Below are 13,644 nucleotides of genomic sequence, written 5' to 3' on the forward strand. Positions count from 1 at the left end.
GATACAGAAAAATACAGATTTTTTTACACGATAACACAGATTTTCAACAATATCATCTGGCAGCTCTGCCCACGATGGAAGGCGTTTGAAACCGGTGGGCAAAAGATTTGAAAAATTTCCCATTTCTGTCAAACTAACCACCGTGCGCGTCAAATAGAACAAAACCGTGGTGGGTTTGACTCTCGCATCCCGCAAAATCTGGCAGCCGTATCGACAAGAGTGAACAAGACGTACGATAAATTCACCACCGCTCTGAGTGTCAGTCAGGAGAAGATGAAAAGGGAACGAAAAAGTCCCATCAGAAAAACGAAACACCTTCCATGTCCATTCTAGAAAGCAGTGAAATGTAGTGTATTTTTTGGGCTGATAAACGGTATAAATCGGTTGAAAACTATTTCGAGTAGTTAAATGCGGTAGTGCGGAATCGATTAGCGATAAAGTTTGCACCAATTGTGACGTATTTTCAGTGGAAAAAGTGTTGTGAAAATTTGCAGCCCCAGCACGTACTCGTTTTTTTTTACTCTTGGCTGGTTGGCTCCGTCTGCTTGGCGAGCCATGAATGGCTGCTGCTGCTTGCATCGGACTTGAACTGGTGATTGATGGAAAACACAGATCGGAATTTGAATGCGCATTCAAGGTATGAGCTGTTGGGTTTCTACCGATTCAGCTAGGAAAATTTGGGTTTTTTCATAGGAACAAGTGATTGTTCGGTACATTTCACAGTAGAAACTAGTTATCGGAAGAGCTCCCGAAGGAAAATCCAATCTCTTGGCAGAGGGATTTTAATCGATTCGAATGAGTACGGTTGTGTGAGTAAGATGAACGGCATTACGCACACACCTGTCCAACGACGACGAACGGCTGAGAAGCAAAAGAAAACAGTTCAAAACCGAACTTCACAACCTGACAGTTAGCTAGCGGCAGTTGTGTTGGTGTGATTTTTTTTTGTAAACACGGCTCATATGCGGATGCAAACGCGATGGTGTTTGAAGCGATTGTTGGAACAAGCAAACTGACAGATTGGGGAGTGAGCTATACCTTACCGAAAACCTCTACAAAGTATAATCATAAACACTGCAAATACCTCTATCAAGACCCTGACCAAAGCATAGTCGCGAACGGTCGGGTCACACGGCACACGCACCAGAACAGTGCACAGTGTAGAGAGTTTCTCCCCAGCGTTGACGAGGGTGAGGAAGAGCCATTCTTCTTGGTGGCATTTTTCATCCTTGCCTGGTTTTTACGGGGTGTGCTTCGGTTTGGCTACCATTTTCTTCTCGCACGGTCGCGATGCAATAATGTCATGCTCGCTAGTCGGTGTTGTAAAGTTCAAGTAATTTTTGATGGATGGGAAAATGTATTAAACTATAGAATCGTGATGATTCTATGACCCTTTTCAACGCAATGTTGAATGACCTTGAATATTATATTGTTAAAGCAGCTGATGGCATGCTCAGACGAGTTAATAAATGGAGTTACAATCTTAATCAATGAAATCGACATTCATTACGAGATATGTTCCGGTCAGCCACAACGACAAGCCAATAGGACAAATTACCAGTGGGGAATAATTTTTTACGTGGTTTAACGCAAATGAACCGTCCTAAAACATGTTATTTCAAAAAGAGAGAACATCTAAAACTTATATAATGGTGAATGACATTTTGATCAGGAAGCGAAAGTGCATTGGCGTGAAGTCGAGTAGAAGAGGTTCGGATGGTACCTAAAGTAATGAGCTCATTTTAACGCTATCAAGAAGGATCCCGTTTTTGTTTATATCGCGGTCAACAATAGATAGAATGCGTATAAATTCTTTCCGACATACTTACGTCGTTTCTAAGAATCAATATAAAAGTAAAACTAGCGAGAGAATAGGGAAGTAATCATAATTCACCTAAAAGGTGACTCAAAAGCCTCTATTTTTATTTTTATGTGTTGAATAAAGATGCCATTAGCGATCCTAGCCGTAAAATGTGTAGAGTTAAAATGGGCCAATTTCTCGATTCATTCAAAGCGGTTTAAATGAAAAAAATATTGTTAATGTTTTACTGCCAAACTATTAAACAAGCGGATTATTACAAAAGAGTATTTAGCATAATTATTTTGATCTTAAATTTCAAAAGAATATCTTATATTTTTAGCCACATGTAATAGATGTTTATTAAAAATGCCTGTATGAAGCTTAAACGGCTGACATACAATATCTTATAAAAGGTTAAATAATCATAAAAATCGTATCTTTTTATATTTATCTGATGAAAACATAGTTTTGTTACTTTAATATGCAACATAAGACAATTTTTATGAATTCTGCTATACTTTTTTTTCGTAGTGTATGTATCTCTCGGTTATCGCATGATTACACTGAAACCCAGCATTAACGAGAATACTGTGCTGCAATACTGTCGGTACTCGCATAATATAAGTTGGTGCAATAAAAATGAGATCTAGCCCTGAGGATAACTCATGAACTGAACTGATGAAAATGTATATGGGACTGTTATCCGGGTACGGGCAGTGCATTTTTACGCAAATTTGCCTGCCGAAAAGCTGTGGAGTAACTTGAAAAGAGAAGGAATTCACAACACCAAAAACTACGCCATCCGATGGAACTGATGTTGAAAGCCTAAACCAATTCTTCGCAGAAAGCCAGACAAAAGCTCCCTGCAAATCGTCATCGCGCATTCACTGAAAACCACGATCGAGCGGAAATAGACCACGTGGCAGCAAATATGGGGCCCTATTCTCACAGTCACGTCACTGGGTGACTAGAAGGAAATTTTCTTCTAGTCACTGGGTGACGTGACTGTGAGAATAGGGCCCATGAATTTTCGGTACACCAATCTTAACGAAATCTACCGGAAAATTGCGAAAGGACGAACGCTACAGGCTCAGACGATATTCCCATTTCCTTCACTAAACTCCTTTGTCCCTTCATCCTTCCCATTTGTTCAACTCAATTATCGACACAAATTAATAAAAGAATCCAACACAACCAAAGGATTTCCGTCCGATCAGCGTGCTACCGGCAAATTCAATTGTTCTCGAAAAGATCCTTCTTGATCAAATAACAGAGTCCCTAAACAAAGCCAACCCACCGCTACTCGCGTGTAAACAATCCGGCTACAGGAAAGGTTTCAACACCACTACCGCTCTCACGAAGGTTGTTCACGACATCTACAGCAACTCCGACGACAATCGCTGCACAGTGATGGTGTTGGTAGAATTTTCGTTAGCTAATGACTGTGTTGACCATCAGATCCTGAAGGATAAGCTGCTTAATGAATTCTGGTTCCCTCAAGCTGCAAGTAACCCATTTGCGTCATTTTAGGAGGGCGTTCTCAAGTTGTGCGTGTTGGAAACATTCTATCCACTGAAAGGAATGTACCAGACGGTACCCACAAGGTTCTTGTATCGGCGTGCTTCAGTTCAGTCTCTACATTAACAGTTTTTCTAGAAAGCTGAACTGTGAATGGCAGCTTTACATGAAGTAGACCGACTTGTACGGGCCACCAACGAGGATTTAGCTATGATCGTCGACTGGGCTGAGCGAAATTGCCTTTCCCGAACCTAAAGAAAATGCAAGCGATAGTTTTTAATAAGAATGGTTCAGTCATACCAGAAGCAGAAATCACGTTCTGTGGCACAGCTATCCATCTCGGCAACCGTGTCACAAACCTCGAAATACACATGGATAGCAAGATAACCTGGACATACCAAGTGACCGACATTGTGATGAATAGAAAAATTCTAGTAAGAGAACTGCGGAGAGAAAAACAGCATTTTTGGCAACGTATGCCCCAGCATTGTATGGCAACACGTCCAATGTTATAAGGATAGGCAATGTTCGATTGGATACGTTTTTTGACAGCTAAACGAATCCAATCGATCCAAAATGGAGTCTCCGCAGTTCTCTTTCTAGAGTTTTTCTAGCGATGAAGGCCTACAACACCCTCAGGACATACAGAAGGTTCGCAACTGTGCTATCACTATCGACACGCCTTAAGCTTGTGCAGGCTGTCATGGTTACATTTTTCACCTAGCAGGAACAATGGCGATAAATTTTGGTGCAGGAGATATAGTAGCTAAGGAAACTGCTAGGGATCTGGTTACCGACGAAACATATAAGTTTCCAAGTTTAAAGTCGTCAGTGGACCTGAGGGTATGGTTCCGAAATGTAGTTTTCTGGAGTTCTATGGTTCCGAAATGTAGTTTTCTGGAGTTCTATGACCGATTTGATAAGGATCGGGGTATACTTTTCCGCTCTGAAGTTGTTCTTGATGATCGTATCAAAGGACAGGTCGCGGCCGGCCGGGAGCGTTTCAACACCATGGACCGTAGATACCGGGCGGAGCTGTTAGATGGTAAATTGTTGAAAGAGTTTCTTCGTCTGCTCTAGAAGAAAAACCCCGTTGTAGGCCTCGAAATTTTTTTTTGTGAAGCTTTCTGTTCTTTTAGTGATTATTTCTATCATGAAGTGCAAAGGAGAACAGGCAACGTTAGTCGAAGTCGATGGGAGGAGATTTGACGTGACTCTGACAACCTGTGCTGTATAGCATAGGTTTGAAAAACCCAGTAAAAGTGTTTTGGTCAGATGAGCTCGATTCCTTATGTGATTCACCTATCAATTAAAGCATTGGCTACACGGCTCATTCATGAACATACGTGAATATACAAATGGCCGCGCGTTTTCGAAATCGAATTTATACACGCGAAGTCACATACGTGCTGGCATACACGACAAACACGTGAACATACAAACGGTTGAGCCCTTCACGATCATCCATGCACACCTACGCTCACGATCTCGCGATCTTGATAACACGGTGCTAAAGTGAACTTTCCAGAACTTATAAATTGACATCACATAATCACAAAATCCAAATATTAAACCTTATGGAGAAACAGATTGTTTCTATTTCTGAACAGCCAACAGTAGTACTGTTCATTTTACCATTTCATAACACTCTGCAGCACAATTGTTCGTCAAGTGTACATCAATTCCTCAACCCCACCCCAATTCACGCCCTGGTCTTCTTCCATGGCGTTTTGGTGTTCTGCATGGAACATTCAGCCATTACCTCTCCTATCGTAGGCCTTGGACTACCGCAAGATCCTCGATGGTGTCGTTCTTCCTGACCAGGTCAAATCGAGATTCTTTCCCGATTTGACCTGGTATTTATTTGGCTTCTTGTTTTTACATGTTCCGGTTATTGGTTGATTGGTGGCGTCACAACATCGCTTGGGGCGGATGCCGATGGCTCTGGCTAAACTTCGAGCATCCACCCTAATGTAGCTACCATCGATCAGTACTGTAAGTTGTGCGGTATTTACGACTGCTTCCAAACTTTCTCCTCGTCAATCTTGTCGATAGTCTCTCGGCTCCAATCACCACCCACGAGCGTGGATGAGCATATAATAACACCACAGTGTGAACACTATTTGGCATACGAGCAATTCTTGCTGGTTCCATTTCCCTTCGTACAGCGATGAGAACACCGTCCGAAATGCTTCGATGGTCTCTACGAAACGTATAAATACTTGGAATGTAGAAGCTTAATGCGTCGTCCAGGTGGCTTTCAGTGATCAGAGTTGAGTTTCGGAGGTTCAAACCCCTCCAATCAGCGTTTTTAATTGCTTTTACAAATTTCCTGATCAGGAAAAACTTGCGACATAAAATGTCATTTGAGTTCGGTCACTCTAGAAGCATGTCGCTGAGGAAAGCAAGGAAGAACTTTGCGAGGGTAGCTGGAAAAAGTATCAATGTCCATGGAAAGTCAATTTGGATGGCATGTCCGGATATTCATGTTTGTGCATGTTTCGATATTAGCTAAAGTCGTGAGTAGACCTGTTACATAGCAAAAGTCTACCAGCGAGCTATCAAAGGGAGCCGATGGTTTAGCCGCCGGTGTGGTTGACAGCTAAATGGCTTACGAAAATGGACCTCGGTATCGGGGGAAATACCGCCGCCGAAGAACTCTCAGCACCAGCTAGCAGATAAATAAGAACGAGTAGAGCCAAATAAGAAACCTTGCGATATTTGATCAGGTCAAATTGAAGATTGAACAGCAAGCAAGAAAAAGTAGAAACGGAAAAACATGAACGATTAGCATAAAATAATAAGAGCAAAAGCACAATCCCTCCTGGATTAATGCCTAAATGGTGGCCCACGGAGATGAGCATTGTGAGGAGCAAGAGGTCAGTTTAGTCAGTAGACTATACTACTACAAACCACTGTAGTAAGATTCCGAAACTCCCGCGAGCCAGCAGGCGCCGCAAACTGGTCAAAATCCAAAAAGCTGGCCAAAAGTCGAACAATGATGTTCTTCCATCACAGCTGTTGATTTTTTTACATCATTTACGTTCCCATTGCACCATATAATGATGTCCGTTCACCCTAGATGACTCTGTGAATCGTTGAATTATTACCGACAGTGTAGCTGTCGGAAACGTTACATCCAATGCAAGTTTGTGTCAAAAAAATTGTATTCAGTATTCGTCAATGAATTAGCCTATGACAGTTAAGAAAAATTGGCTCTCACGTTGAAGGTAGGATGTTCTTTAATAATACATCATTCTGCTGTCCTCCAACTGACATGCACAAAAAACTTACAATAATTTATTGTTTGAAAATTTTTAATACAGTGAAGACCCGATTTTATCAGCCCCTGATTTTATCTATCCCCGATTTTACCAGTTTTTTGACCCGATTTTATCAGGTTCATATGAAAATTGATAGTTGATAGTTTGATGAACCCAGTTGAGTTCGAGTAAATCCTTTCGTGAGCATATTTTTCTTATCTTAGGGATCCGAAATATGCAAAAAAAAATTTTATATTGAGCGCTGTCAGACTTAAGCGAAATTTAAGCTAAATAATCGGGAAAGGTTATGAGGCTATATCTAAGGACTAAAGAAGATTATTTTAAGATCTTCGGTTTCTTAAAAAGAAAGAAAAATATATGTCCCGATTTTATCAATGTCCCCGTTTTATCAGCCTAAAATTCACCAAGGGGCCGATAAAAACGGGTCTTTACTGTAGTTGTGCAAAATAAACAATAATTTTAAAATGGCTAAGTTAAAAGTCTTACTAGATCCCATTGATTTTTCGATTGTTAAATGTTTCTTAGGCATTTTTTAAGAAAATTTGCAAATATTAGCTGAAACTTCCTGCAATTTTAGGTTTTGTAGGTCCGTTAAAGTTAGAGTGAAAAGCTCCAAAAAATCGTCATAAATCCTTAAAGAGAAGAGATAGTGAGTTGAAATTCTCTCCAAAAATGTGGCTTTTTGAAGTATCTACAGCTTTCCAAAACATTACAAAAATGTCAAAAATCAAATAAAATGGATATAGCTAAAAAAATCTCGTTTTAGCGCTGTATATCGATATGTTTCACTTTATAACTTTTTCTCTTAGATAGACAGATAGATAAACATTTTCCATCGTCGACAAAGTTTCTCAAAATAAGATCCTCTACAAACTTTCTATAGACACTTTAACATTTCAACAACAAATGAAAATGTTATGATTTTCATCTAAGTATATGCCCCTTTAAATTAAAATTTACCATCATCATATTAAGGGGGGCGTCTGGTGTAGAGGCAAAGGATAAAACTAATCGACTTCTTTTTTATCCACTTAATTGTTAATATTGAATCTCTAAAAAGGTCTTCCGCAATCAGCGTTGCCAACTTTATTTTCAAAAAAAAAAACTGGAAAAACTGGATACCCCAAAAACCAAATTTATCCTTGCAAACAAGGATGCAAAGTTTTATAAAAAAATGGATCTATCTTCAATAAAACTGCATTCTCAAACATGAAGCTAAACAATATCCATTCAGCTAATAGAAAAGATAATTATCATAAAAATATTTTATTAAAAATTCGATTATGTATAGCAAAGTACATAGCAGCGAATTTCTAGTTAAGGATTGTATAAAAGTGATCACTACTATTTAAATATAACTTTCAGATAATTTCACATGGCAAGTTTTAAGTAATTTGAAATGTTAAACGACAAAATTGGTACCTTCAAGCTAACGCACTGTGTTGTATGTAATAAACAGACTAAAAAACAATATTCATTTTAATTAACGATATCTGCTAATCTTGCACTCCATAGCATATCAATTAATCCTAAGTCAAAATGTCACATATAGTATACCAAAGCTTTGCTAATATTTTGTAGATGTGATGTTTTGCGTTGTGATGTTTCTCCAAGTCGACTGTAGTTAGTATGTTTTTCTAATGCCAAACCTCATTTCTACACTCTCGGTTGCAATACAGCACATGAAATATATCACAACTACAAGCCCGTCTCTCTAATCGTCACAGTAAAATGTACCATCTACAAACGGTGTTGCCAAGACAACATATGTAAAAAAGCATAATAGCAAAAGTGATCGGCAAAATGTAATAAAATAATAGTTATCAATTATCTCCCTATTATCTTCGCGAAAAACATGTAATATGCTTATACGATACTGCAATGAGTAAATGCAGAGGTGATAGTAGAATTAATAGCCTTCTGTGTGCTTTAATTGTTAAATAAATTTGAAAGTTGCAAGGAAATTTTTGCACGCGATTTTCTCCGTTTGACGTTTTTGTTAGATATGATGTAAGGAAAAAACGCTCTAGATTTGTCTGTTTGACTGGATCGAGTAAAAAAAACTGGAAGAATCCAGTTTAAACTGGAAGGTTGGCATCGCTGTCCGCAATCTCGGTGGCCACGCTGAACTTTTTTTTTGTTTGTAACAGCCATGCATTCCTCTCGCGTATTTGCTATAACACACGCAGTTTTCAATTTATCGGCAACAATTCTCGAAAAACTGTCCGCCATAAATATACAGTGTAAACAATACACTCTAAACTACTTTTGCTCAAATTTTCCGGAACAAATACCCAATGAGTAATTTACTGCAGCATTTTTTCGTGATGCAATTTGATGTAAAACACCCTCTAATCGCGTTTTTCTCGAAACCGCGTTTTTTTTAAAATTGGCGAACACGATAACTCAAGAACTAATCAACGAATTGACTTGATTTTTTTATGAGGATTCCTAATATGTATAACCTGTCGATGTACCACAGAAAACTGAATAAAAAAAATGTTCTCCCTATTATTCTGAAGAAAAATAAGCAATTTTTACAGCAAAAGTATGAGATTTTTCGGTCTTCATTTTGCTCTAACTCGACCTTTTTTATATTTTTGTGGTTCATCGACTGACAACAAGTCTAAACTTTACAAAACTTAATAAATTTATCGAGAGACGCTCCTCGCCTTGGAAATGGTTGGACGTCTACTATTGAAACGCTCGTATGTGTGGCTCTGTGTAACTGGGAAATTTTTTTTCGTGCACAATGAATGTATAAAGCGATCCTAACATTACACAAAAGATCTATTGTTGCTTGCCTTCAAAATCGTAAAACAAAATAACTTTCCTTTTGAGCACTTTACACCAGACACACCTCTTAAATTGCTTAAAAATAAAGAAACCTTCTCTGCTGTACCCCATATGGCATAATCGACGTTTGGCATAACGGGTTTGGCATAAAGGCGTTTGGCATAATGGACATTTGGTATAATACTTATTGGGGAGTGAATCCAAATTTATCTTAATTATATATATATATATATATATATATATATATATATATATATATATATATATATATATATATATATATATATATATATATATATATATATATATATATATATATATATATATATATATATATATATATATATATATATATATATATATATATATATATATATATATATATATATATATATATATATATATATATATATATATATATATATATATATATATATATATATATATATATATATATATATATATATATATATATATATATATATATATATATATATATATATATATATATATATATATATATATATATATATATATATATATATATATATATATATATATTATATATACGTATTTTTAATAGGTTAAAAGGGTTAAATTTAGCAAGTAAGATTACTGTAATTCGATAACTTGATTAGAGAGCAACATGTACAGAACTACAGTAGAATACAGAAGTATAATAGGGATCTTATATTTGAAAAAATTGTGTCAGTTTTTCATATGTATTGATTGCGGGTGTCCTTACGAGTACACTCATATCATTCTTAAACCTTCATTATTCTTTTCTGATTTTTAAATTAAAAAAAACAAGTTAAATTCAACCAACAAACTGACAGTTGTCCTACTAAATGACTTACCTGCAAATAACTCGTTCGCCTCATTGTTAACCGGGACAGCAACCCACACAGCATGATCTGGTACTTTTGCAATCCGCTAGCAGCCTGCCATCCCAAGTTTCATCTGCAAACTATGGTACAAATGATAAGGCAACCTATAGAGTCGTGGAAGTGGCATGGGTTTGGATGTGCTATTGTCCTAAAAGGAAACAAACTAAAAATGTTTTTTTTCCAATAGTTTTGGGCGTAAAATTGAAAATGGATTGAGGTACTAATCTGCATCAGAATATGTCTTATCCTGCACACCCCTAAAGATCCCTATTGCGTTATTCATAAAGAAGGGTGAATCACTATACTTTTCATATATTTATTTATTAATATGCACATAATAATATACATATTGCGCGTACGAAAGGTTCCTCCACGTGCTTCGAGCGCTGACGTGTAGAGGCTCTTATACAGCCAAACCCGTGTTTGAGCGAAAAGCGTGGCGGTAAGATTCACGCGCGCAGGGTTCGATTGACAAATTCATAACGCCGGAAATGTTGGTAAAAGAAATTTGGGATGGTAAATTTTGCGTGGAATGCCCTATATACTTGTAAAGAAGGGTGCATAACTATTCTTCTGCGCATAATAATAAGTAAATGTTATATGAAAAGCATAGTGATACAGCCTTCTTTTCAAATAACAAAATTATACATCGGTAGTCTGCTGTAGTACTGTACATGTGACTCTTTCAAGGTATCGAATAACGGAAGTCTTACTTACTGAATTTATACCACGTAATCCAAAGGATCCTTTTAACCCGTTAAGAATAATATGTGCAAATGTGCCTATCTTTAGTCGTTTTTGTGGTGATCTTTCTAAATACTTATAGATTGCGTGATTCTCACGACATGGAAATTTTTTTTGAGTTGATTCCATCCAAACATCGTATATATGACAAAAGTTGATATGATAATTTTGAATTCACTCCTCAATAAGAATTATTCCAAATGTCCCTTAACCCCAATAGGTATTATGCCAAATGTCGATTATGCCAAACTTCCATTATGCCAAATGTCCCTTGACCCCCCAATAGGTATTATGCCAAACGGCTATTATGCCATATGGGGTACACCCGTTCAGTAATTATAATTTGGGAAACAAAGCTGGCTACGTTTTTGATTGAGATGTACCGAATATTTCGCCGCTTTTAAATATAAACTGACTGTGGTCTCACCAAGTTTCTAACGCCTTTATGTATTGTTAACCGCTTTATTCAATTCGTATATTTGCAGAACGGTTACAAATTACCTATAATTTGTAAGTGTTTCATTAGAAAGCTGAAATTCAAGGTCACCTATTTTGCTTACGTTAATTGCGCTTTGTAGGCGGTTTATCTGATGGACCTACGTATATTAGGCACCTTGCAATGCTTCCTGAGCAGAATAGGCACAATATTAGTGTTTTAATTTAATCAAAATGATACAGCTTAGTCTTATCGTGAGACTACTAATGATCACCGATTGTGACTTAGCGTAATCAACAGGTATAACCTATAAACTAAATCAAGAGAAATTCATTACATTTGTTTCACCCTCGTAAATTATTTGTTGCTGTAACTTTCTACCTCTCTATAAACTTCTAATTAATAAATCAATCCTTGCGGTACACTATGGGCATCAATTTAATTTTCAGCTATATAGCTATAATGGAAATTTATCGAATTCAGTCGCACCACGATGCTGCACATTCTACCTATCTGACTATTATATTTCTCGATCGACCTGATAAGATCAAAGTGATCGACGGTGAGTATTCTGATATCAGATAACACCGACTTTCGGTCGAATATGTTAAGTAGTGGCCTAATATTAATAAATTATATAAAAGAAACAAAATAAAAAAAGTTCCTATATGATTTTATTTAGGTCGACGCATTTTCTGATTATGTCACATCAAACAATTAAAATTACGCTTCATACGGGTGTCCATTTCGCCAGTAGATACAGAACACTAGATTAGGATTGTCGCTGATGTTCCCATTGTTTTCGCTTCAAAGCATCCCTCTAAGAACGGTTGGTTGGTTTCAAAATCGTCCAATGAAGGACGTTCATTGGACCAATTTGGACAACGTCCAAATAAACGTTCAACAAACGTCCATCGTTGGACCCGTGTTGAACGATTTTGAAACAAATTTTTTGGACGTCTCAGTGAAATGTTTGTTTTGTTTTCGGTATATATCTGTCAAAGTATCGCACGTCTCTCTGGTGAAAGTCTTTGGTACACACAGAAAAATTTGGCCGCTTTGTAACAACAACAAATTGTTTCATGGAAATTCAAATTGATAAAATGCAGAGTTTGCATATATTTCATTTCAGTCTCTTTTGTACTGCTGTGATGTTTATGCATTAAAGAGACGAAAATGTCTAATGCATCAAATTTACAGCACGAGATGCAGACAGAAAAAATGATGTTAATTTGCTATGAATCAAATTTCTATGTGGCATACTATTATACTTTTGATGCACGGTATACGAATTTCAATAGTTTTCACATGATATTTATGTGTGACAGATAATTTTTATGTGTTACTACAAATTGCAAAACATCATGTGTGAAATCAATCAATTAAATATAGCGATTTTTGTCGGTGTAAATTTTCGGTTGTTATTGTTATGAAATGAAAGAGTTTGTATATACCTACCGCACAAAGAAATGAAAACTTATCAAAATTCAGTACAGATTTAGACGATTTATGCATTCTAATACAATAATACATCAGCCAAGAATGGCCATTGTTATACTGGCTAAAAGACACAAAAATGATTAGTCGCTATGAAACAACGATAGAGGAATTTCTTTTTTGCTTTTTTTTTCTTTTTGGCCCATGTGACAGGTATATACCGGAATCAAAACAATGATGTTCCTACCACTGATGCTAGCGACAATCCTAATCTAGTGTTCTGTATCTACTATTTCGCCGCTCTCCAGCAGTAGCCGACTCCGATGTTGCTGATATATGAGTCCCTTTCAAAGGAAAAAAAGCTTTCGCTCACAACAGTACTTGCTGGACCTGAAAGGCAACGCTTAGCGATTTTCAATGCTTGTGGGTATTTGTGTTTGTTTGTAGCCAACCAAGCATAGGGGCTTTGTTTTCTATTTATATCTTTTCCCGAAAGATAATGTTCCAACTTGTTTCTTATTGGGCAGATGGATGGGTCGATTGTTTGTTGTTGACTTGCTCCAATTTCTGCAGAGCACTTCATAGCTGAATCCTACTTGGACTCATCAAACGCAACACTTGTGATTTTGATGATGTTTATTGTCTAAATCTCTATACAGTGACACAATCTTATTTTCGTACACCACTATGCGGAATGCTTATATGCATTTTACATGTAAAACAGTTTACGAGACATTTTAT

The 13,644-nt window shown here is 37.0% G+C and overlaps 1 protein-coding gene across 2 annotated transcripts in view; it reads left to right on the forward strand.

Moving 5' to 3' along the window:
* The first annotated feature begins 272 nt into the window (after positions 1 to 272).
* The window catches only part of LOC131693239 (uncharacterized), a 41,792-nt gene continuing 28,420 nt past the window's right edge, over positions 273 to 13,644 (forward strand). Inside the window, exon 1 of one of the 2 annotated variants that reach the window (XM_058980900.1) lies at positions 273 to 637. The gene's annotated coding sequence lies outside the window, so the exon portion shown is untranslated. The remainder of the gene's footprint in view (positions 638 to 13,644) is intronic. The other variant, XM_058980899.1, reaches the window with a different exon arrangement.

Source organism: Topomyia yanbarensis, chromosome 3 (assembly GCF_030247195.1).
Source record: "Topomyia yanbarensis strain Yona2022 chromosome 3, ASM3024719v1, whole genome shotgun sequence".
NCBI lineage: Eukaryota > Metazoa > Arthropoda > Insecta > Diptera > Culicidae > Topomyia > Topomyia yanbarensis.